This window comes from Podarcis muralis, chromosome 1, assembly GCF_964188315.1.
Source record: "Podarcis muralis chromosome 1, rPodMur119.hap1.1, whole genome shotgun sequence".
Lineage (NCBI taxonomy): Eukaryota > Metazoa > Chordata > Lepidosauria > Squamata > Lacertidae > Podarcis > Podarcis muralis.
This window is the reverse complement of record NC_135655.1, coordinates 70,405,104-70,430,693: the sequence shown is the minus strand read 5'-3', so window position 1 is coordinate 70,430,693 and position 25,590 is coordinate 70,405,104.

The following is a 25,590-nucleotide window of genomic DNA, read 5'->3' as shown; positions in this document are numbered from 1 at the left end:
GTGTAGTCATGTTGAGGATTTGAGCTGCTGGTTCTCTATGAGGTCTTGAGAATCCAGGGCTGGACCTAGACACATCAAAGAAGCGTTTCAGTTTAACACGTAAACTTTGTATGAGAAATTGTGTTGGGAAAAACGGAGCTCCACTGTGCCATCTGGTGTCACAGCATTATAATGCATATACAACACAGATAAAGCGCTTTTTCTTTGCCAATGTAGCTGAGTCCCTGAAGATAAAAATGCCATTTAAGCAACATATAATACAGGAATCATGTTCATTTCAGTGTAAAACACTGCACAAAACTGATAGAATGCTTCATTATAGATTCCTTCCCCTCTCCCTAATGGAAAAAACAAACAAACAACCACCACGTACCCCTGTGATTGTAACATAATCATATACACCTCAGGTTTATAGTTGATTCCTCGGATTTATAGTCTTCCTAGACTTCTTTTAAGTACTGGATTTTGTCAATAAAAGAAAAAAGCGTGTCCTTCCCAAATTCAAATATACCTTTTAATAATAGATTACAAGCAAAAGGCAAGGGGAATAGGCACAAAAGGAGAAACTGATCAGTCAAAGTTTTACCCTGACAAAACAAAGTTAAGGCAACAGGAATCGTACACGAGATTTAGAGCTCGATACAGAATATCCTCATGCCACAAAGCCCTTTGTTTCAAATGTAAATAATGATTCTGTTCTCTACAAAACACACCGTGGCAGTCAGGGGATTGAATGCTCGACGTAGTTAGAGAAAAGTTTGTATAACAAGCTTCCCTGCCCCCTCATGGTCCAAGGAATTGCATTAATAACTACAAATTGTATTTCTAAACCAGGCCTATTATAAGAAGACCCAACAGCTCATGACAGCAGGTATTGTACTTTGATGGGTTTTGCATAGTCCCTGAGTTATATCAGTCCCCATCCTACCAATAAGAAGAGGAACAGAGAGTTGGTCATTCCAGTATGCTCTTCTTTCACACTGATATCCTGTCGCATTGCAACATCTTAGTTCAAGTTCCAATAAAACTGCAAAATACAAAAATACAATGAAGCACCCATATAATGGTTAGATTGTTGGATTATGACCTGAGAGAGGAGGGTTCGACTCCCCACATAGACATGAAGCTCACCTCCAAGTAAGTGTATGTAAGTTTGCAGCCTTAGAGCTTTATAGGCCAAATTTATAAGCACATGCATGCTGAATAAAAAAACCAAAACAAAACAGAGCTTCCAATTAGGTTGCAAAGAGAACTGAGAATTCAGCACCAACATCCCAGCTCAGCTATCAACTCACTAAGACAAGTGAACCCCAGGAATGTTGGTATCTTGTTTTCATGTGTCATATGGGAATCATGTGGTCTTTTTATTGAAACAGCCATTAAAAGGGAGGTTATTCCACTGAATTGAATGGAAGCTGAACAAAATATGTTACTAAAGAGCACTACAATGCTCCAGCTCTGGATGGTCTCCCATTCATTTTAATGGATATCATGCAGAGTAATTAATGGCTGGTTATGACCAGAGAGAATGCAACTAGTGTAGGATCTCCGCTGTTCTACGCATGCGCCAGCCAACACATTACGCTGAGCAGTTGTTAACCCATTCAGACCATTTGACTGATCCTGACACAACAAAGAGAGCATGATTTTCTTCTTTCTCAATTATCTTTAGTTTTGGTGTTCAGAGGATTCTTGAAATGCAACTAGGCATTCCTCTTCGGGCATGCAACATTTATTTATTTAGTAAAATACACACCGCTTGATTGTAAAAGAAATCCCTATTATATATGTTGTATACCTCAACCACAATATTCATCTCTCTGTATCTGCTGCACTGGGAAGCAACCAGATCCTCTCTGTATCATTCTGATTCCATTGTTGTTGTTGTTGTTGTTGTTGTTGTTGTTGTTGTTGTTGTTAGTATTATTATCTGGATCCAAATAAATTTTGTTAAATCCACAGTTCCGCTGCCCCTGCATTGACAATAATTGGGAATTTTTAAATGGCTTTATGTGTTTTGTTTTCACAGAAGTGGATAGAATTTGCAGAAAAAAGAGCCCTATCAGAGTGCCTTAATTCTGCCTATTGCAAGCAGATTCATCCAAGAATGTTTGTTCAGGGAACCTTTAAAACAGGTTTTTTTAAAAGAAAGAAAAAGACCCCAGCATGTTAATTTTCTGCCAGACTTGGAAGCAAGTTGCAGGCATTGTTGCCTCCCCTGAGGGGATGAAGCTTGCAAACTTTCTGAACAACAGACTGGGGTGGAATCTACACACACAACTATATAAAAAACACTGTGAAAATGCTTTGTTTAAAAACGTTTTGAAAAATATATTGAATTTGCCATAGCTCACTGTCACCATCTAGTGTCACATTTGTATAGTGCACTTTACAATACACTTAAAATGTATTATTTGTAGCTGTATAGCTGAGTCCATAGTTGTTCTCCTGCTAGGGCAGACTTTACCATTTTGAGGTGGGTGAAAAAAGAACTTGCCCTCTTCTAGTGTTTTGTGGATGGTCTGAAAACTAGTAACATTGGTGAGATACCCCTGGGTACACTGGTAAGAATTTACTGGGAATGAGCAAGATAGCTGGGGGTGTACCTAAAGGGCAAGCAGGCTTAGCTGAATTGGGGGAAATGTACCAAATCCATTGAAGGAAGGGGGAAAAACATCCATAAAAATATTAATAGTACTGGTCAGCAAGAATTCCAATTATATAAATATATGAAAACTTTTGAAAGTTTTTTCCTTTCTTTTTTGATATATTGACCTTTTTTTGTAAAGTAACAAAGAGCCCCCTTCGAAAGGGCAGCCAAAACTTCATGGTACACGAGGATCCATGATTTAGTGAGCTGTGAAACAGAGTCATTCTTTTACGGCTATTATCTGGCTTCCACATTAGAGAGTTCTAAATAAGATGAAGCAGTCAGTTCTTGTAGCTAATGCAGGAAGAATGGGCCTGGCAAAACAAGAGAAAAAAATGCAATTGATGTTAATGGAAGCCAAACCAGAATTAATAAGTCATTTATGAAAGTTTTAAAAGTTCTGTTTCGTAAGTGATTTCTTCAGTATTGTGCCGGAGTGACTCATTCCTACGTGAAACCATTTTACTATAGTCTGAAAAGCACAATCCATTTCACTTTCATCAGCTGAACCTTGGAAGTAGCTGAAGGAGTACTCTATATTTGGCCCGTATATGCCACAAATTTACTGCTGTGTCTCTAGTTCCACTTCTGGGATGATCCCATCTTCCAGTAAGAAGTGTGCAGGTGGAAAGGATCCATATGTACATCCCTTTACACTGAAGCAATGTGACTGGTATCTGCACTGAATTTGCACAGCTTAAATTGATGCACAATACAGTGGTACCTCGGGTTAAGAACTTAATTTGTTCTGGAGGTCCGTTCTTAACCTGAAACTGCTCTTAACATGAAGCACCACATTAGCTAATGGGGCCTCCCGCTGCTGCTGCATTGCCGCCGGAGCACGATTTCTGTTCTCATCCTTAAGCAAAGTTCTTAACCCAAGGTACTATTTCTGGGTTAGTGGAGTCTGTAACCTGAAGCATCTGTAACCTGAAGCGTATGTAACCCGAGGTACCACTGTAGTGTGTGTCCCTGTACCTGAGCAACTGTGCCTGAGAACATGGTGGGTGGAGGTAGAATTGTGGGAAGACTGGTGAGCATCTAGCCATCATCCCAGAATTGCTAACCCCATTGCCCTGAACACAGCACACACAAAACAACAAAAAGGCTACAACACTATTAGTTACTGTTGTTGTTAAATTAATTAAATTTATATACCAACCTTCACAGGGTGGTTTGCAATTTAAAAAACAAAATACATAACATAGTCATAGTCATAGTAAAATGCAGGGGTGAATACAACACCCCACCATAGATTGATTAACAGCTGAAAGCCTGGTTGAAGATTTTTTGCCTACCACATAAAAGATAGGAGCCAGGCAAGCCACCTTAGGGAGAGCATTCCAGAAATGGAGGGCCATCACAGAAAAGGCCCCTCAGGACCTTCTGTGGAGGGGGCAAATGAAGAAGGGCCTCAGATGATAATCACATAGTTGGTTCACACGGGGAGAGGCAGTTCATAGTGTATTGCTCTAGAGTAGGGGTAGCTAAGCCATAACCCATGGCCTACACCTGTCCACCGCCCCCGGTTCTTTTGTACCCTACAGGAAGGATGGTGGTTGATGAATGTGGACCTGCATGTACCAAATCACTGCCCTGTCATACTTTCAGCAGCAATGGACAACAATCACTGTTTGGCTGCCCATGATATTACAGTCAACTTCTGACTGGTACTGTTGCTAGCATATCCGGGAGCTGAATGTTTTGGGGTGTTCTGTCCTCCTGAGAGAAAATCACACCAAAGTACCTGAGGGACCAATTCAGGTAAAGAAATCACTAAAACAGAATTTTCTTGGGAGTCACACTAATTCCTTGATCGTTCATTTTTCCTAAGAGAAAAGCAAAGTATTACCATATTTTTCGCTCTATAACACGCACTCGACCATAACACGCACATAGTTTTTAGAGGAGGAAAACAAGGGGGGGGGGGAATCTAAACGAAACAGTGGATATATGAGTTTTGTGGTTCATGCTGTGGCCACAGACATGTGATCTGACAGTGAGTTTGGAGTAGCCCAATGCAAAAATCCTGAGGATCCATGTGGATCCATGCTTTGTAACCACGTTTTTGCACCACTGCGGCCCCAAGCAACAGTGGGTGCGTGCTTTTTTTGGTGCAAGATGTAGCTATGGACATGCTATGTGATCTGATGGTGAATTTGGGGTGACCCAGTGCAAAAATCCTGAGGATCCATGTGGATCCGTGCTTTGTAACCACGTTTTAAGTGGGGAGGGAAGGAAAAGCACTCAAGGGACAAGGAGCACATGTGGGGTGTGTGGAGAAGGATGCTGCTAATAATGCAGAAGAGGGGTTTAAGGGGAGAAGAGGCACGCATGGGGTGGGTGGAGAAGGATGCTGCTAATAATGCAGAAGAGGGGTATAAGGGGAGAAGGCTCCTCTCCTCTCCCACTTTGCTCCTTTAAAGCAAGCAGGCTCTGCTTTTCTCCCTCCTCCCCGCTCATCCCCGGCTTAGCAAGCTGAAAAACTTTGCTGCTATGTAGCGAGCTGAGTGGGGAGGAGAGAGGGACAGAGAGCGTGCTTGCTTTAAAGGAACCAACCGGACAGGAGCCGCTTACACTCGTGTAAGTGGCTCCTCTCCTCTCCCGCTTTGCTCCTTTAAAGAAGCAGGCTCTCTGTCCCTCTCTCCTCCCCACTCAGAGGCTCTTCTCCCGCTTTGCTGTTTCAAAGTGAGCCACAGAGGAGGGAAGGAAGGGGAACCATGGATCCTCTGCTCATGACTGCAGCAGATCCCCCCTGCCACCCGTAGGCATTCCCTCCATAACACACACAGACATTTCCCCTTACTTTCTAGGAGGAAAAAAGTGAGTGTTATGGTGCAAAAAATACGGTATTTTATCCGGTCACCCCAATAAACCCACTAATTCCCCATTTTAACCTACCTCACGGGTTCTTCTCCTTTTGATATTTTGCCGTCATTTATGTTATTTTATGCTGAAAGTTTTTAATGAAGGGAAGATTTGAACGAAGAGCACCAGCGTAAGAAGCTCGCGTCTACTTACTGGATTCCCTGTCTCTCCAGGGAGGACACGCAAGAGTCATCCTGTATTTTGCCAATAACGAAGACTCTGTAGATACTCTGTGTTATAAATAGAAACATTAACTTATAGCAGAGCTCGATTAAGAAGAATGCTTGGTATGCGGCAGCTGTCATAGAAACTCTTTGTTCTCTACTGTTATTATATTTATTTTACAGCTTTTTAAATGAATACATACAACAATCATAAAAATCAATGTGCAATAGAAGCCCGTCTCTGAAGAAAAAGAGGAGGAGTATCAGTTTCCTTCCTTTGCCATGCCTGGCAGTAAAAGTATCCATTATCTATTGGCTGGTAGGTATGCTATTTTGAGAGTTTAAATTAGTTTTTTTTTTTTTAAAGGATGGATTGCCTCCAGGTGGCTATTTATTTATTTTGTATTAACCATGTTTTGCTGAAAGATTTGTTTAAATATCCTTTATGATGTTTATCTGAATTCCTTGGGCTGGCAGTCCATAAAGACAAGGTCCCACACAGCTGGTTACGTTGGCATAAGGTACAAGAAAAACATCTCACGGGTAAGCCCATAATCTCACATTAATTTCCTGTCTCACCCATCATAGTAATGTTTCATGCTAACTAGTTGCAAAAATAAAATACAGGTGTGTTCCAGCCAGCAGAGGCTGTTCCGAAGAGTCCAGGGAAAGAAGGCAGAACAAAACAACAGAACTAGCAACATGGATGGTGGTATTGGTGCGGAATGTATTATTACTAGAGCAGTCAAGTCCAACATTTTCCTGTTCCCTAGAATGGACACACAGGGGAATGTGGCTCCAGACAAGGAAGACTTCCTGTTATACCTGCTCTGGTGCTTCCTCTCCCTGTGTGTGACCAGGTAGATGGTTGTGACCCTAGTTGACCAGATAAAAGGGCTGGCCATTCAATCATCTCTCTCTTGGACTTTTACTTTCTTACTCTTGGACTCTCCTGGCTTTTAGCTAGCACATAGCTCAACCTTCACATAGGATGGAGCCCACAAGCAGAATGTCTGAGATGTAGCTCAGACTTCTTTTCACTGTAACCACAAGATAAAGCCTGCTTTCAGATTACTGCTGTGAACTGAATGTGAGTAAGACTTTTAAAGTTACTTTTAAAGAAGGCTGTGTTGTGTTATTATTATTTTAAAAGGGAAATCAAGGGGAAACTTATCAGACACAATCCAGACTGGACAAGCCAGGCTGGATTGCTTAATTAAAGGATTCTAACGAATCATCAACTTGCTTCCAATAAGTTGCAAAGGGAATGTGCTCTGCTGTTTACTCACTAGCGTGAGTGGTGAGGGATAATATCTAAACAATATATCCTCTCCTACCTTCCTTAACATTCCCACAATTAGATGCCCTTCCATTGTGAAAGGAGATGTTCCCTGATGGAGGGAGAAAGGTGATTTTCACAGAACCCTTGCCCTCTTCCCCTTGTACCCCCTAAAATGATCTCCCATGCTGATCAATGGGGTTTTAAGAATCCTTAAAATCTGCAGTTGTTTTTAAAGGCAAGCAACAGCAGGGAACAAAAGTGTTTTAAAAGGAATCTTTTAATGTGTATTCACGAGAGTATCAGCTCCCAGCAATGAAAAAGAAAGGTCCCAGTGAAAAAGAAAGTATCAGCAATGCCCTTGGAAGTTGCTCTGAAGGAGCTGCAGATTGGATGGACCATGACTGGAAACAGGCCCAAACACTGTGAAAAGCCAGAAGGTATTTCATGGACCCTTCAAAACATCAATTTTCACAATCAAAACGGAACATCATGGGCATTTGGTGTAGCAGGATTACAAAGCATGGGAGATAGATGGAAACCTGCAGGGAAATTCCCATAGGGAAAAGCAGCAGTCTGCCAGCACCACCTTCTGGAATCTGCCATCCAGCTTGCAGTAGAACCACTCTAAAACAATGCCCTGACTTCCATTCCACAATGGTGGCTCAGAAAGATTCCATGGTCAATGGTATCAAAAGTGTGAGATCCAAGAGACTTATCAGGCTCTTCTGGTCTCTTCCGAGGTCATCCAAGAGGACAACCCAAACAATCTGCTTCCCAAGCCCTGATCAGAAGTCAGACTGAAATGGCACTAGATGAAAGTAGCAGCAGAGGGTCATGCCTGCATGGCTGTTCCCAGCCCCATTGACCACACATTTTCATGGACATTTGTGCAGGGGAAGCTTTCATAGACCAGATTCTCAACCCTAACTGTGCAAAGTTCTAGAATCTGGAGATTATTGGAGCACAGGAAGCTACCTTATATTCAGACAATTGGTCCATCTGACTCAGTATTGTCTACTCTGACTAACAACGACCCTCTGGTGTTCCACACAGGGATCTTTTCCCACCCTATGTGGAGTTGCTGGAGACTGAGCCTGGAACTTTCTGCCTGCAAAGCAGATATGGTCTCCCACTGAGCTATCACCTTCCTGTCCATCCCCCATTTGAATGAGCATGGCAAATGATCACAGTCCAAGAGCACATTCCAGCCAGGCAAAACTACCTGCGGAGTGCCCACAGCAGGGCCAGTGAGGGGTGTGGGATGGGGAAAGGGTCCAAGGGCCCAACAGAGAGGCTACATCTGCCCCCTGGTTCTGAAGTTCCTTGTCCCTGATTTAAAGTGATGCTGTGTAGCAGCCCTCGCCAATCTGGCTCACTCCAGATGTTGCTGTACTGCAAGTCTCATCAGCCCCAGCTAGCTGATGGGAGTTGTACTCCAAACATGTCTGGAGAACATAAGGATATGGGGGCACAGGAACCATCATCCCCTGACATGCTGTAGCACTGGATTGATTTTTTATTATTATTATTATTGCAAAAGTAGACTGATCCAGGTTAGGAGAAAATGTAAGAACACTGCTTCTATCAATCTACCTATCTGGGGCATGAGGGGGAGACAGAATCATAAAACCATAAACAAATTGTAGAGTTGTAAGGGACCATGAGGTCATCGAGTCCAACCCCCTGCAATGCAGCAATCTTTTGCCAATGGTGGTTTCCACCACCTAAACCAGTGGCCAAGATTTTGGTCACAGCTTTGCTTGTTAACAAGGAATTAGTTCTTACTGATTTTTGATTTATTTCAAACTATTTTATCATGCCTTTCCAAAAAGCTCAGGGCAGCTTCCAGTCCGGCTTTCAAACACAATAAGATCATCATCCGAACGCCTTTCTTTGAACAACAGCCTTGTGAGAAAATTCCTGCATTTGTAGCTACAATTTTTGGCTTGCCTAAAACAACCTAATAAGCATCTGCTTATTTCCCTCCAATCCTCCCCCCCCCCACCGGACAGGTGCCAAGAAATCATTTGTTATATTGTTGCTGTAGCCGTTGTTATTCCCAAATGTGAAACATTTGAAGTGTGAATATTTTATGCTCCAAAATGCAGGCACAATACAAAGATAGGCTTCCTTGATTCGGCTTCATTCTTGCATTCCTTTAGAATCGCATAATGCTGTGAAAGAACATCCAGGGCTGTGTGCAGGTTTATAATTCTGCACCACCACCACCAGCCAGCCAGCCATTCTTTATGTACACAACAAGGAGTGGAGAGAGATATCTTTCCCCTTGCTTTATCTTTTTTAAATACATCTCCAACCTGCACATACCCTCCCCCCCCACCCTGCACCCTTTCACTTAGTCATTTGGTACATGAATGTATTCTAAATGTTTTCACAGCTGCTTGGGAGGTGTTGATTCTTAGTGTCAACTCATTCACTCAGCTTAACATAATCACTCTCTTTTAATGGAACAGTTAACATGAAAATGATGTCTATCATTTTTGCTGCTGGGGGTCCAAATGTGGGAAGAGGGAGAGGTGACAGAGGCATAATTACTGGGCCCGACACAATTTCTTCCACTTTTTAAATTTTATTTTAGACAGACGAAGCAGTGTTGTGCAACGTCAACAATCAAAAAACGGAAATGAAGGCAGCGTGAAGACCCAGGTGAGTAATTACCAGGAGGGTTGCAGCCCCAGAACCGCTTCCCAAGTGCTGGGGCTGACAAGGTGCAGATTGTTTTTATCCTCTGGTGTGAAGCATACTGATTTGCTGTTGATAGATCCAGGCGGCAATATTAATTAAAGCAGAAACAGGAGCTAATTGAGCTGTTGACAATGCATTTGGGGAGTGTGGCACTGGGGGCGAAGTCTATCCTGTGTGGCACTCGGAAAACGCCAGCTAGTGCTATCAGTGCCTCTTGCTTTCAAAAACACACACCGTTGGGGATTTTATATTGATGCTTTAGCAGGGAGGGGCGAATAAATACCCTACAAAACCGGGTAACGAAAACCAAAACAAAACAAGCTCAAAGAATATTGAACGACTAAAGTTCTCAGCGTTTTCTATTTCTGGGCCAGGCAAGAAGACTATGCTATTTTTCGCATGTTATTTGGAAAGCAAGAGAAAAGCATCTCTTAAGGGTCCAAACTAGACAAGGTGCAAGGAGACCCAGGAGTGGATCTTCCAGGGTTACTTACAACCCAACAACAACAGCAGCAACAACAAGGTAGACACAAAGCCCCCTTGGGTTGGAGTTGCAGCACTGGGGTAGGGGCTCTGTCTCCCATGCAGGTGTGTGCTATGTGCAAAACCTGTCACAACCACCACCTATGGGTATCTTGGCCTCAAACCAACTTAGAGGTCTCTGAGCCATGAGTCCTGCCATGCTTTTGGAACTGAGTTTGGAGCAGCAGGCTCTGAAGCAGCAGGAGGAGGAAGAAATAGGGTGTGTGCGCACTGAACAGTGGTAAGAAGAAGGATCTTCCCTTTTTGCACTGACTTAGCGATTTTGGAAGGAACAGAGATGCCAGCTCCCCCTGCCCCCACTTTCCTGTCTCCACCCCCATGGTCCAGGCTGGACACTGAGGTTCAGCTCCGAGGGCCTTCTGGCGGTTCCCTCACTCTGAGAAGTGAGGTTACAGGGAACCAAGCACAGGGCCTTCTCGGTTGTGGTGCCTGCCCTGTGGAATGCCCTCCCATCAGATGTCAAGGAAATAAACAACTATCTGACTTTTAGAAGACATCTGAAGGAAGCCCTGTTTAGGGAATATTTTAATGTTTGGTGTTTTATCCTTTTTTAATATTCTGTCGGGAGCTGCCAAGAGTGGCTGGGGAGACCCGGCCAGATGAGCAGGTTATAAGTAATAAATTGTTGTTGTTGTTGTTGTTGTTCCTGTCGAGTGGAGAACCCCAGTGGAGGCTGGAGAGATCGTGGGCTCATCTTACATCCCATCCCTCCAAATTTAGAAATCAGAAAACTACACATTATAATGCATTGTTCATTAATGTGTGCATCAGTTCCCTTGAGGTCTTCACAAGAGTAGACAAAATTTATATTAATAAAAAAGGAAGAAGCAGACAAAAGCAAACAGGTAGCACTTGAAACTCTGATGTCCAGATTATCTACTTCAGTGTTACATATGCAAAAGCAACCTAGTTTTAGTATTGCAAAGCATAGAAGTTCCTCTCTTAAAACTTTGCACTCCATTGGAAGAAAAATAATAGTGTTAGGGAAAAGCTAATCCTGTGATTCTCCTGCAATAAGTTAGACCATTTCCAATGAAATCCCCCCCCCCCCCGGTTGCTATCTAGTCAAATAGCTACTGAGCTAGACATGATGTGGCCCCCTTGAATAAAATAAAAATCTCCCTGTTTAATTGAAAGCTCAACACCCTGGAATGAGCGGCTGAAACAAGACTGTGCATGTTAGTGTTTGAAGCAATGTGAAAAAGAGACTATCGACTGGCAACACACAGAAACCTCAAACAACAAAAGCAAAAAATGATGGCTGAGGACTTCTGGTAATAGATATGAGATCTTGTCAGAGGCGATGCAAATGAAATCTAGGCAGGAGTGCAAAGAGAAAGAAATAATTTTACACCAGCAACCTGTAATAAGGTCTTTGATTATTAGTATTACACCTGTATGTATAGCCTTGAACCAGGATGCCTGAAATTCTGGGACAAGACTAATATAAAGTCAGAATTGTTGTAACTATCCTGTCCACTGAAGAAAGACAAAATAATTTGCTCTTACTCAGACCAACACTTGCCTTCAGTGGGGTGGAAATTCAATTCAGAAATACATCCAGGAGTTCTCAAAAAAGTCAAATGTGAAATTGTTGATCTTCTAGCAAAAATTATGCATCTTGTCCCACAGAGCAGTCTCCATAATTGAAGACTGGAAGGTATCCAGTGTAACACCAATTTTTAAAAAGGAAATCAATGGGGCACCTTGAAAATTACAGGCTGCTTAGCATGACATTTGTCCTGGGAAAACTGGTGGAAAGTACTGTTAAAGATAAAATAACTAATCATATAGAAGAACAAGCTGTGCTGAAGCAGAGCCAGTATGGCTTCTGCAAGGGCAAAATCTTCTCACTAAGCTGTTAAGAGGACTTAGAAAGTTTCAACAAGCATATAGATTGAGATGATCTAGTTGACATTGTGCACTTGGACTTTCAAAAGGCTTTAAACAAGGTACCCCAGCCAAGACTCCTGAATAAACCTAACTGCCATGGGATATGAAGAGAGGATCTGTTGTGGAACAGGAATTGGTTAAGGAGCAGAAAGCAACACCAAAGATTGATATAGGGACCTTATGTTCAATTATGTTCAAAATAATCTGGATTTAGGGTTTAGGAGTGAGGGGGCCTTGTTTCCTGATGCTACTTAATTGTTCAGGGTCATTAAAAGAAAAAGAGGTTGTGGAAAACTCCAAAACTGAGTGAATGTGCAGTAAAATGGCAAACACAATTCAGCATGAATGAATGTAAAGTGATGCTTGTTGGGGCAGAAAGATCTTAATTTCATATGTAAGCTCTTAGGGTCTGAACTGGCAGTAACTGACCAGAAGACCTTGGGGCCATACTGGTTAGCTAGGATATGTCACCACAGTGTGTGGAAGCTATGAAGAAGGCAAGTTCCATGGTAGGAATCATTAGGAAATGAAAATAAAATAAAACTGCCAATGTCGCAATGCTGTTATACAAATCTAGGGTGTGACCGCATTTGGAATACTGTGTACAGCTCTGGTCACCTGATCTTAAAAAGAATACTGTTGAGGTGGAAAAGGTTCCAAAAAGGAGCAACTGCGAGGAACATGGCTGAATCGAATGCCTGGGAAGAGTCAGACTCTGGAGATGAAGGAATGCCAGTACAGAAGGAGCCAGAATCTGACTCTGGAGATGAGGGATTGCAGCCCCAAACAGGGCAGGAGTGGGTTAGCTCGGCCCCCCTTCACCAAGAGTTCCCAGACTCAGAGCAGTATACTCGGACAGCAAGCAGGCAAGGGGAGGGGAGGAGATAGACGGTATTGAAGGAGTTGCTATGCAACCAGGAGAGTTTAGAGGGCTTTTCTTTTGAGAACGAAGTGGGGGGGGGGGAATCCACCCACCTTCTCCCCAAACCAGAAGAGCTGAATGGGTTAAAATGCAATGGAAGTGCAAGAGAGGAAGGATTGGACTTTGGTGCCCTTCGTGAGTGACCAACTCGTAGCTAAGTGTGGCAGGCTTGGAGCCGCTCTCTGTATGTTATGTTAGTTGAAAATAAACGTCCATAAAACTGCCAGAGACTCGTTAATTCTTACTGGAGCTTGCTTGCCTGCCTGAGGTCATTACAGCCACTAAAATGATCAAGGGGAGGTAAAGGTTGCAGTGTTTGAGACTTTTTCATTTAGAAGCGACATGATGGAAGTTTATAAAATTATGCAAGGGGATAGAGGAAAGCTGTTCTCCCTTTCTCATGGCATTAATGGACACCCAATGAAGCTGCATGTTGGAAGATTCAGGACAGATATAAGAAAGCATTGGACGGGGGAGGCTATCAATGGCCACTGCCTCCATGGTCAGAGGAAGCAATGCTTCAGAATGCCAGTTGCTTGAATCTGCAGACGGTGGAGTGCTCTTGTTCTCAGGTCTGGCTTGTGGGTTTCCCATAGGCATCAGATTGGCCACTGTGGGAACAGGATGCTGGACCAGATGGGCCACTGGAATGACTCAGCAGGCTTTTCTTATGTTCTTGGCTAAGTTGACTGGGGATGGTGGGAATTTTTGGCCAACAACATATGGGGACCCAGTGCTGAAGAACACTGCAATAAAGAGCCTGCTGAAGAATGCAGCTGCTGTCATCACATTTCCTTTCTTATGGAAGATAAAGGAAATTCCTGCACCCGCAGGGCTCTAGACTGCACCATTACTACAGCAGTACCTTGGTTTTTGAATGTAATCTGTTCCAGAAGACCGTTAGAGTTCTGAAATGTTCGAAAACCGAAAACTCAACAGCCGACAGCTAGGCCTCAGGATCTTGCACTCAGCGGAAGCCACGTGGCATGTTCGACTTCCGAGGCGTGTTCGAAAACCGAAGCATTTACTTCTAGGTTTTTGGCATTCGGAAAGTGAAATGTTCGTCAATGGAGGCGTTCGAAAACTGAGATATCACTGTATTACATTTTCAATGTTCAGAAGGCAAATCTAGAGATATACAGATATATTTAACTGGGTGTTAGAATTTACTGTCTTTTTGCAACCATATGACTTGCCATGTCTGTTCAGGAGTAAGGCAGAGGCATTTCATGTTTAACTTCATCTGAAAGTGTATGTTTCTATAAACCCATTCTGTAGTCTCACTTGAAGCAAGTCTGCTTTGATTTAAAGCCCGTATATTTAATCAATCCCATCACTGATTTTGTTTGAAGACCTGTTGAAGCAGAAGCCGTTGAAGTTATCACCAATATTTATTGCATGCTGAGTTTAAGATGTCACAGGGCTGGCTTAGCATGCTAGACGACTAGAATAGCATCTCTAGGGTGGTGATCTCATTTCAAGAAAGCTAACCAGAACCACAAAGGAGGAGCACATGTTTCCAAATCAAACTACAATCGACCCATTGTTCTCTTGGGAAGTCAATGTCTAGGAAGCTCTGACCTACCAATTTTGGTGGAACAGCTCGTCCATAGTTCATTCTAGCAAAGTGCTTGGATTTCAGATGCTTTGTGCTTTAATCTGAAATACATTTACATGGAACTGGCTGGAAATGTACAAAATGGCCTTAAAGCTATTTCACAAAAATATCACTCTAACATATTTGCCCACCACAAATTTACTCAGAAATTGGGGTAGCTCCAGTGGAAATTTCTCCAGCTCTTTTATACATTGTTTCAATGATCCCAGGTTGATTCTGAATTTTAAAAGTACCTACTGCACCTTTCCTTCTCCAATTCAGAAAGGAAATTCTCATCTTTTACAATGCAAAGAAATAAACCTGCAGTAAACATAGCCACATGCACAATAGCAGCTGATCACATTTTGTTATTTAACATTACCATTTTCCTCACAACAGTGCTGATTTAGGAAAGCGTGCCATTACACATGTGCAGAGTGCCACTGTCTTCTCACTTTAAAATATCAATTATTCTTTATATATCTGTGAACTGGGGAAGAGCTTATATGTAAGAGGGTCTATGTATGATTTTCAAACAAGATTGACTCCGTGCCTCTTATACAGAAATTAAGCAACACATGTCACATTTTTTTGGAATACGTTTATTTCCACCTAAAAATCCATTGACAAAAACTAAACAAACACACAGAAACTGTTCTAGTTTCATACAGTTTTCCTCCCCAAAGAATCATTTTAACTTTTCATTATTCAAAACAGTTATTTCTTTAAATGCAAAGAACAAAGTGTTCCAACCAAGAGACATACGTTGTTTCATTGGAGCCATGACAGATCAAAGCACATCAGAACATATTTGCAATGTGTGGCTCAGTCCTGAAAGTGTGAAGTAATAATATAAATAGATAGTATTATAATGATGGTGCTCATGGGTGCTTCTTGTCCGGTTGAGATAGTGGAAGGTTTAACTTCTGTTTGCACATTGGAAAACTTCCATAACAAGATGTGGTCCTCCATCAAGTCTTCTCATCCGTGGCTACACCTCTTCCCCACCACTTGGTTCATCATGCAGAAATACTAACTCCTTGGCCTTTAATGCTGCCGGATTCTATTTTGAACCTGTGACATTTTGTTTCTTAGGAAACTCTTCTCCAGTGCCTAACTATTATATGCTTGTTAAAACTCTGACATTTCCATTTGGAAAAGCTATTTCAGTTTTTGTGATGATTTTGTTGAAGTCAGGGCTGCAAACAGAAAGAGCGGGGAAACGGCTTAGTATATTATGCCCATCACAGGGGGAAAGAAATGGATAATATTCCTTTGAGTTGTCACTTGGTACACCTTATAAACGTCAGTGATTAAGCGGTATATAAATAGCTGGAGTTAATTAATACATTATACAATCTTTAAAATAACCTAAAGTGTATTTTAAAACAGTGGGATGGGCTGGAGTATCCCTTCTGAAAATGGAATGGCTCCTTCCATTTGCAGGAAGGGCAAAAATCGAATAGAGACTCCCACTGGAGGAAGGGTGGAGCTTATATTTGTTGATTCCTGCTTCCTTGTGTAGGCCCACCACCCGCCCCACCCCCATGCCAGCTCCAGCAACTTTTCAGGAGATGAGACTTCAGGATGAAGGAGGAAACACCTAAAATGGCCTCCTTCCTCTTCTGTCAGTGGAGTTCCACAAAGTGGTGCTTTGTTACAGTCATATATTTGTGTGTAGAATGTTTCAGAATGAAAAGCTATATGCGGCCCTGTTAAAATGTTTGGCACGGTTTTACAAGTCTCTTCCTATCCTTGTTTTGTAAATGCATGAAATAGGATATGGTCCAGCCACACTCAATGGTGTTCCATTTTGGCCTGGACTTCCACCTGTGGAATGGAACTTGCCTGTCTTCTCCTCTCTCCATGCCTCCTCCTGCACACACTCAAAATCTGGTCCGTAGAGTTGGGGAACTCTAGAATAAATTCAGGGGAGTACATTGGGAGGAGATGGGGAGAAACAAACAGAAGCTGTTCGATAGACTGGTCAACTGTATGTTTTAAAGAACCTCTTTATTTTAGTATGTTGTGAACTGTTATGATCTAGTAATAATCATCTGCCTGGAAAAACATGCATACATTCTAGGCTTGAGGAGTTTTGAACTATACCAGTGGCATGTTTTCTGAGTGACATAGAGGAGGAACTGCAGTGCACTGGCATCAAAATAGTATGGCTCAGTCCCCATTCTTAAAATACTTGTGAAAAAGGTCATAGAGGAAGGAACTTAACTAGTGCTATTATGAACATTTTAGAAATTTTGTATTGTACATTGCTTTCATTTTTCTGTTTTTAGTTGGTTTTATCTGCTTGTCTTTTATTTTGTTAAGTCACTTTGAGATTTTTTCCCCTTTTCCCTCCAATAATTTTTACTAAAGTTTGAAAGAAAATATTAAGGTTAGTATCAAATATCCATTATTTTCCTTTTGTATAAAGCAGCTATTATTGTTGGCATCTGTCTGACTCAAGAGGCAATGAAAGTGTGATACATCTTGTGATCTCTTGCAAGCCACAATATTAACTTTTGTTAATTATTTTAATATTGCAGCTCTTTCAACAACCACTTTCTTCAACAACTCGTTACTCATAAGAAGACCTATATGCATATGTAATTCACTTTTGTATATCTTGGCTCAAGTTTAGTACTGTTAATGTATGATAGTAAACCATCTCAGGCTTACAGTGAAATAAACCTTTCACCTATGTCATATCAGTGGCATTTTGTTTAAAACTTTTTAAAAAAGATAATGTGTAACAACATAAATCTAAAACGTATTGCAACTTCAAGAACCTGTTTACAATGTCTGCATTCCTGAAATGAAAAAGAACACAATTAGACTAAAGGAAGATACATGTTTTGGATAGCTAGACAACCAACTTACAGTATGTACATTCCAAACAATTCTGCCACAGTTAAAAGGTATTTATATTCTGATGCAGATAAAATTGAACGTGTCAACACTAATGCATTTTTCTAGGAGAATCACTACTTTCACAATAATTTCCATGGAAAATTTGTGTGCACATGCTGTAATAGACACATTTATAACATCAAAAGTGTTCAATTTTCTTTTCAATCATACCACCGTATGAATAGCTTTTCCTATTGAATTTAACAATAAGGCACATTACCAGAGTCTAAAGGATGGGATACTTCTGCTTGCTGTTATGAAAGTATGTCAGACAATATATAATATACCCCACAATAGATCTGGGTTAACGGCTCCTTTACATAGGTTTTCTTCCTAATACACTTGTGTCAGCAGAATGCCATTTTTATTTAAATTTGCCTGTGAGATCAACTACATTTCAATCTGTGGTTAACTCTCAACGTTATTAAAAGAGTATTCAAATGTTATTTAAAGGAGACCCGGGGCATTTGTATCAAGAAATTAACATAAAATGTTTCTCAGAAGAATAGATTTCAGTTCAGAATTAGCAGGCGTTTTTCCCCCTGCTCTTGACATCACTTTGGAAAATAAGGCTTTACAAATTATGGTTTTAAAACAAGGCTCTTCTGCGATTCATACCACAAATGGTGTACTCAGAAAGGTGCATTGCATAAGTCTCATTTTGCTTGTGTAAAGTGGAAATATAGCTCCCCCTTTGGTGGAGTCCTTCTACCTCTGCATGGGTTATGTCTACAATGGGCAAAAGAAGGGCAAGTCATATTTGACATTGAATAAATCGTCTTTCCTTTCAGACAGGAAAATATGCTCTTCTCAAGTCTACCAGATATATATTATTATATCCTGCCTTCCCTCCAGGGAGGCCAAAGTCATGTACATTGCTGTCCTCACCCTCACCACATTTCATCCTTATAACTTTGGAGATACACTACAGTGGCTGCTTCGTAACTTGGTTGAAGGTTAGGCAGAAATACAACGAGGGGACCACAGTGAGCATCATGGCTGAGTGATGAGCTCCTCAGCCCTAGCCTAACTCTCTTACCACTACACCACACTAGATAGAACCCCATTTCTCAACACTTTACAGGAGAATGAGGGAAGAACCAACATAGCCCTGTTCTTGTTCTAGTTGAAACCTGTTGGAACTGACCTACAGCTCTACTTCGGCTGTGTTCTTTCTGGTGTGTTTTAAGTGACACTTCAGCACCAGCATAATGACAAAAAGCAGTACCGGGGGGGGGGGGGAGAGCGATGACGGCCATGCCCTTCTGTCATCTGCAGAGAAGCTGGATTATGAGCCGCAGAAGCTGTAAGCAAAGGGAAGGGAATCCAGCTGCAAGAATTGGAGCATCTCTCTTGCCCAGAGGTTCCAGTGGTACCTATTTTTCTCGACCTTGTGGCCTATTGTCTGACTGACTGAATTGTGACTAGCAATCTCTGAAGAGAAGCCTCCCCACAGAGGATCTTGCCATTACCTCTTTTCTGTAATCTCCCCCCCCCCCCTTCAACTTAGGTTTGTTGTCAGGCCTGGCTGCTGAAAGTGGCTGTGGCTTCACAGAGGCGTACATGAACTCAAAGGCAACCATTAGAGGCTTGATCCAAGACCTTTGAAGCCAATGAGAAATGGGCCACTAATTCAAACAGGGACTAAAGCTGGAGTAAATGTTCAATAGACTAAAAAGAAAGGGGGAGGATCGAGTTCATAAAGTGTACTTTGCGCGCTCTCCCCCTTTGTGTGGCACTCATGGTGTATTTGCATTAGCTTCAGTTATTTCATTTTATTTTTGCCTTCTGGATGACCTTGCCGATCAGTTCCTTTGGAGGCAGAATAACTAACACAAAAAGCAACTCGATGGCATGCAGATTTTGTTTATAATGACAACCCTTTGCATTTATAGAACAAACTTCAAATGGTCAGAGCACTTCGCATCCCACTTATCCCAGTAATCCTTACTGCAGCCTTTTAAGGCACATTAGTATTATCCTCATTTTGCAGAGGGAGGAGGCCAAAGGAGGAGTAGATGCAGCCCAAGCTCTGTCTGTTCCTCACAACACAGGAGTTGGCTGCATGTTTCCAGTAATACCTGGGTCATGGAAGCAATGGCCTTCCTCTACTGTTGTATTCACTGGCAACCTGCTTCCAAAACTGGGACTCTATATTTAGCCAGGAAGACTGGAGTGGCTGATGCAAAGGAGTAGTGTGTGTTCATGGTGCAGTCACCAGGTCTCACAGCAGTGACATCACTACTACGTACCAGGTTGGAACTGAGTGCTGATGAGTTCCGGCTGAACAAAGCCCTGTCTGGACGGTACCTCATTGTCTAGCCATGCTTTGACCCATCACTTCTTATGTCAGTGAACGCCATAAAAAAATTGTGTGTCACATGAAATTTTTTGTCTGCCCTCAGTCTACTGCCAGTCAATCTCATTAGGAGACTGCTCCTTTTCTCCTAATTTATGGTGTTGGAAGGGGAGATGATTGATTGATTGATTGATTGATGATAGACTTTCTACGCCATGTAAGGTAAAGGTAAAGGTACCCCTGACCGTTAAGTCCAGTCGTGGATGACTCTGGGGTCGTGCGCTCATCTCACTCTATAGGCCGAGGGAGCCGGTGTTTGTCCACAGACAGCTTCTGGGTCACGTGGCCAGCATGACAAAGCCGCTTCTGGTGAACCAGAGCAGCACACGGAAACGCCGTTTACCTTCCTGCCGGAGTGGTACCTATTTATCTACTTGCACTTTTGACATGCTTTTGAACTGCTAGGTTGGCAGGAGCAGGGACCGAGCAATAGGAGCTCACCCTGTCGCGGGGATTCAAACCGCCGGCCTTCTGATCGGCAAGTCCTAGGCTCTGTGGTTTAACCCACAGTGCCACCCATCTGATAAATCTCTCAAATTCATTTTAGTTGTCTTTTTTATATATAAAAAAACTGAAAATCCCAGATGCTTTAGCCTTTCCTTATAGGAGATGTTCTTAAACCACTTGCGGTCACCCTTTTCTGACCAGAAACATACACTGTATTCCACATGCAACCAACTGCAGATTTGTATAATACTGACCTCTTTTTTATTCTTTCAGTTTGGAGAGAGACTTCAGAGTCTGCTTGGGTTTTCACTATCTTGAATAAGTTTAACTATCCCCCCCCCCACTTGCACATGCCTAGTCTATGGCTTCCCAAGTCATTGTCAAATAATGTTATAGCAGCATATATTCATAGGTGAATCACAAAACACTTTGCATCCTCAGTAGACTTCCACATAATCTAGGTTTCTCAGTGCATCCATGCCAATAACAGGTCGCATAAACACAACAAAGAGTTGAGTAAATAAGTTCCCAGCTGAAAAAAGGCTGGGGACCACTGTTATAGTTTTGCATGCAGTCACCAATACAGGAGCAAATGGAAGCAAAAGAGGTCTCTATGGGCCAAAAGATCAAAAGGACAAGGACAGAGGACCAGAAAAAGCACTATATTCATGGCACACGGTATATATGCCTCTCAGAGAGATGGTTTATGGAAGGGGGTTAGCTTAGACCTGAGGGTCAGATATAGAGCCCATAGACTTGAGTTCCTCACCCCAGGTTACATTATGAAACAATGGATGTGATGAATGATACCAGAAATTGGATGGAGTCTTTGACTGGAAACAGGTGAAGAGAAAGGTCTGTAATGTACTCTCTGTACTTTCTTCGGAATGAAATAGGCTACAGAAGTCTGCAAAACTGTTTTAACAAATCTGTTCATGGGATGATGGCACATGGTAGGAGGAAGAAGTTCCTCATATGCAGAAGTGTCCCAAGTTAGCTGGAGGGGATTTCAGGAAATCTCAATTCCTGGAGCTGTTCTTTTTTCCTATACTAAAATAGCAGCTGCAGTGCTTGGGATGTTCATTTTAAAAAGGTTCCAGTTCACCCCTTCCAAGAAGGAACTAATTCACAGTTCAATTCACAGTTCATTCATATGGGCCTTGGTATTCCCCCCCCCCACCTCCCAGCCTTCAGAATTTAATGTGAAGAAAGGTAGAAATGTGATACAATCTCCATCCCAGCAGATTATAGAGGAGACGTGTTTGCCAACAAGATCCTTGAGGTATCTGGGAGGGCAACATTCAACCATTATAAACATGGGATATTGTAAATCCATGCTCTACTTTTTGTATCTATTATACTTGTGCATCTTTGAGGATGTACTCTGTATACATTGTTGCTGTTGTTGTTGTTTTCTTTCTTGTTCCTGGGTCAGCACTGAACAGGTATGGATCTGTATCAAAGAACTTTTTCTTTGTGTTTAGGAGAATCCTGCACTGTATTGCAGCCAAATGGGAACAGAACAGAGCTCCTCAGTTATCAGACTGTTTCAATAAAATACAGAATATATTATCTGAACTGACAAATGATAAATGGGTGTATAAAGATCAACAGTCCAGTAAGCTTATAGAGTGATGAAGTCTATTTGTAGTGTTTTGGAATGACACACTTCCGGTTACTATCCAAGCCTATACATCATTTACTTTATTGTGCTTATTTTGCACACCTTTTATTGCTTCTTTTTATTGCTTTACTTTTCTCTTGTATTTTTTGCTTTTTCTCATGTCAATTTCCTTTTTTTAAAAAAAAAGTATCCTGCATCTGCACACAGGATATAGTAGTAGCTGTTACACCATGAAGCTCTGCTTGTTTTCCAGCAAGCCACATGGTTTAGGGGCTGTGGAGAGGGTCTAAGTTCAGGATCATCTCTGAAACTGTGGGAGTTGTATAAGCAAGCAAACATGGGGTTCTGCTCGATTCCCGTGCATGCAGAAACCTAATAAGAAGTCAAATCAAATTTAAAATAATTTAAAGCATGCAAAACTCATTTTGCTTCTCCACAAGAGAGTCATACTATGGAAAATGAGCAGGAATTAATAGGGAAAAATTGCTGTTGAGTGAAGAAAGTGGATTGAGGTTTTTTTTTTAATATAATATATATATATAAAATCATTTTGTTATTCCCATAGCTGGGAAGCATGAAAGCTCCTGGTTGATTCTAAATTGGAGGTTCTTAAAGCGCAAGCCCAATTGCCATGTTGCTGACTCGTCAAGTTTGCCTCTGCTATTGTTGGTCAGAGAGCAATCAATGAAATTGACAAATGGCACTGAATGCAAAGTCAGCCCTGTGGAGGTTTAGATCAGGGAGATTTGTATACGAAAGAGTCAAAGGCGAAAATGTAGAAATAAAAAGCTACCGACTGAGAAATGTATGCAAAAGCAAGCAATGAAAAGGAATGTGGCGGAGGACATCAAGGGCCAGCTGCATGACAGAAAGAAGCCCTTTCTCTGCGGCATTTTATGGGCTGTAATTTATGGCAGGTTAAACACACTAAAGCACATGATGACCTGCTTCAGTACTCAAGGGGAGCACGGAGAGAAAAACAGCATGCTTTTCAAGTTCTCACTGTATAGTACTTTAAGTCTGCTATATGGCAGCGGTTACCAGATCACCATCTGTTTCTTTTATTATTATTGTTTATTTGAGGTTGTATCCGATATGGCATGTGCAATAGGACTTCCCTTTCCTCTCCCTTCTCCCCCATGTGCCCTCAAATACTGCTCTGGAGGATCCTGCAATCCTCTGGCACAGAGAATTTATCATCACAAAAACAAGGTGAAATATCTATCTTTCTATCCACCTACCTATCTACACACAGTGTCAAAAGTCAGGGTAAGAGAAGTGTATCTTCAGCATACAACAAAAGCTATACTTTTACAAAAGCAATGAAGGTGCCAGGTACACCTCTGTGGTGAGGGAATTCCACAGCTAAGGGGCCACCACAGAGAATGCCCTGCAAGTACCCTTGGAGGGTGGAGCTTCCCACGCAGTGGTTTCCAAAGCAGTTTAACTTTCATGGGTAGAGTCGTCATAGCAATCCATAGTTAGAAGTTTTTGCTCTTCAAAATACATTTTCAGTTTTTCCACTGAAGACATTTAATCTTGGTTGGGGGGGGGGGGACTTGTCCAGATTCCCACAGAGTGCCTTTGCACATTACTGCACACAGTAATGGGTGGCCAGATTGCACTCTTTAAATTGTCCTCCACAAGGAAAGCACTGCATAATATGCTACATGTAATATGCTACATGGCCCTCAGTAACTATGGGTAAGCCTAATGGCTTTCTCAAAGGAGCAGTGTCTGGGCTCAGTACTGTTTTCAACCTGAACCTGTGTCTGTGTTGTTCTTAACAGCTGGCTTGACTCTGCTTGCTGACTCTGTTTTGCAAGTGCAAAACTCCACTTGAGATACAGGAACACCTATCCACCTGCAAAGGTAGGCAGCCTGTAATCACTCTGTTTTTCAAAGCTATATACGTAATCTCCTCTCTCTCCTCTTTTGAAACTTTCCTGTTCAGTTAATTGCTGGATCTGGTGGTCAAATTGTTAGTTTCTGTTTTGCCACTGAGCAGCTGCTTGGAGTCACAGGACTCTGTTTACATTCCTGGGATTCCATGCTATTGGAAGTCTCACGGGAGATGTGATGTTAGTGGTTTCCTGTTTCCTTTGTTCCTTTGTTCAGTTGCTCTCTGCTTTCATAGAGAGAGGATGTATTTTGCTGTCTGCGTAGCTTAGAAATAAAACTCTTTACAATGTAGCCCAAACCTCTCGTCTCTTCCCTGTGCTGGGAACTCTGCTGAATGGATGGAAACGTGCCTTGGAGCCTCATCAAAGGCTCAAGGTCGTTAATTATTCGCCGGAGGCGATTCCGGAGACTCGGCCGGAAAATGGAGCTTTATCAGCTTGGCCGAGTGGAGATTCCGACACAAATATCCTTTCTGAGTTAGAAGCGGGGCACCCTAGCCCAACACCATAGCCCATACCTTGCCTTCAGAGGCCTCTCTGTGTCCAGTCCCTGACAGCTTCAGTGTAAAAAAACTTACATGTTGGAATGCAGTGCTTGCTTTTTGTATTTCTCTCCCCTTACCCTCAACTCTAATAGGCAATATGGAATGACAGAGATTCATTTTAAAGGATTGTTTAAGGATTATGAGTTCTCTGAAGTCCTAGATAAATATTAACCTCCCCACAAGTTGTAATAATGGCCGCCAACTTGGATGACTTTAAAGGAAGACTAGACAGATTCATGGAGAGGGCTCTCCAACGTTACTAGCCATGATGGCTATCTACTACCTCCTGTCACAAGTGCAGAGAGTACAGTGGTACCTCGGTTTATGAACTTAATCCGTTCTGGAAGTCCGTTCTTAAACCGAGGTGCGCTTTCCCTAATGAGGCCTCCCGCTGCCGGTGCCCTTCCACTGTTCAGATTCCGTTCTTAGACAGAGGTAAAGTTTGCAAACTGGGACACTACTTCGCGTTTTATGGAGTTCATAAACCGAATAGTTTGTAAACAGGGCTGTTCTTAAACCAAGGTACCACTGTACTGTTGTATTCAGGTCTTGCTTGTGGACCAATGTGGGAAGAGGACACTGTTTTGGGGGGACAGGGGATGGGCAGGTGTGGGGGACTCCCTGGTCCTGAATGGAGTAACTGTGCCCCTGAAGGACCAGGTGCGCAGCCTGGGAGTCATTTTGGACTCACAGCTGTCCATGGAGGCGCAGGTCAACTCTGTATCCAGGGCTGAGACCCTACCTGCTGCAGACTGTCTTGCCAGAGTGGTGCAGGCTCAAGTTATCTCCTGCTTGGACTACTGCAATGCACTCTACATGGGGCTACCTTTGAAGGTGACCCGGAAACTACAATTAATCCAGAATGCAGCAGCTAGACTGATGACTGGGAGTGGCCGCCGAGACCATATAACTCCGGTCCTGAAAGACCTACATTGGCTCCCAGTACATTTCCAAGCACAATTCAAAGTGTTGATACTGACCTTTAAAGCCCTAAATGGCCTCGGTCCAGTATACCTAAAGGAGCATCTCCACCCCCATCGTTCAACCCGGACACTGAGGTCCAGCTCCAAGGGCCCTCTGATGACCCACTGCAAGAAGTGAGGTTACAAGGAACCAGGCAGAGGGCCTTTTCGGTAGTGGCACCCACCCTGTGGAACGCCCTCCCATCAGATGTCAGGG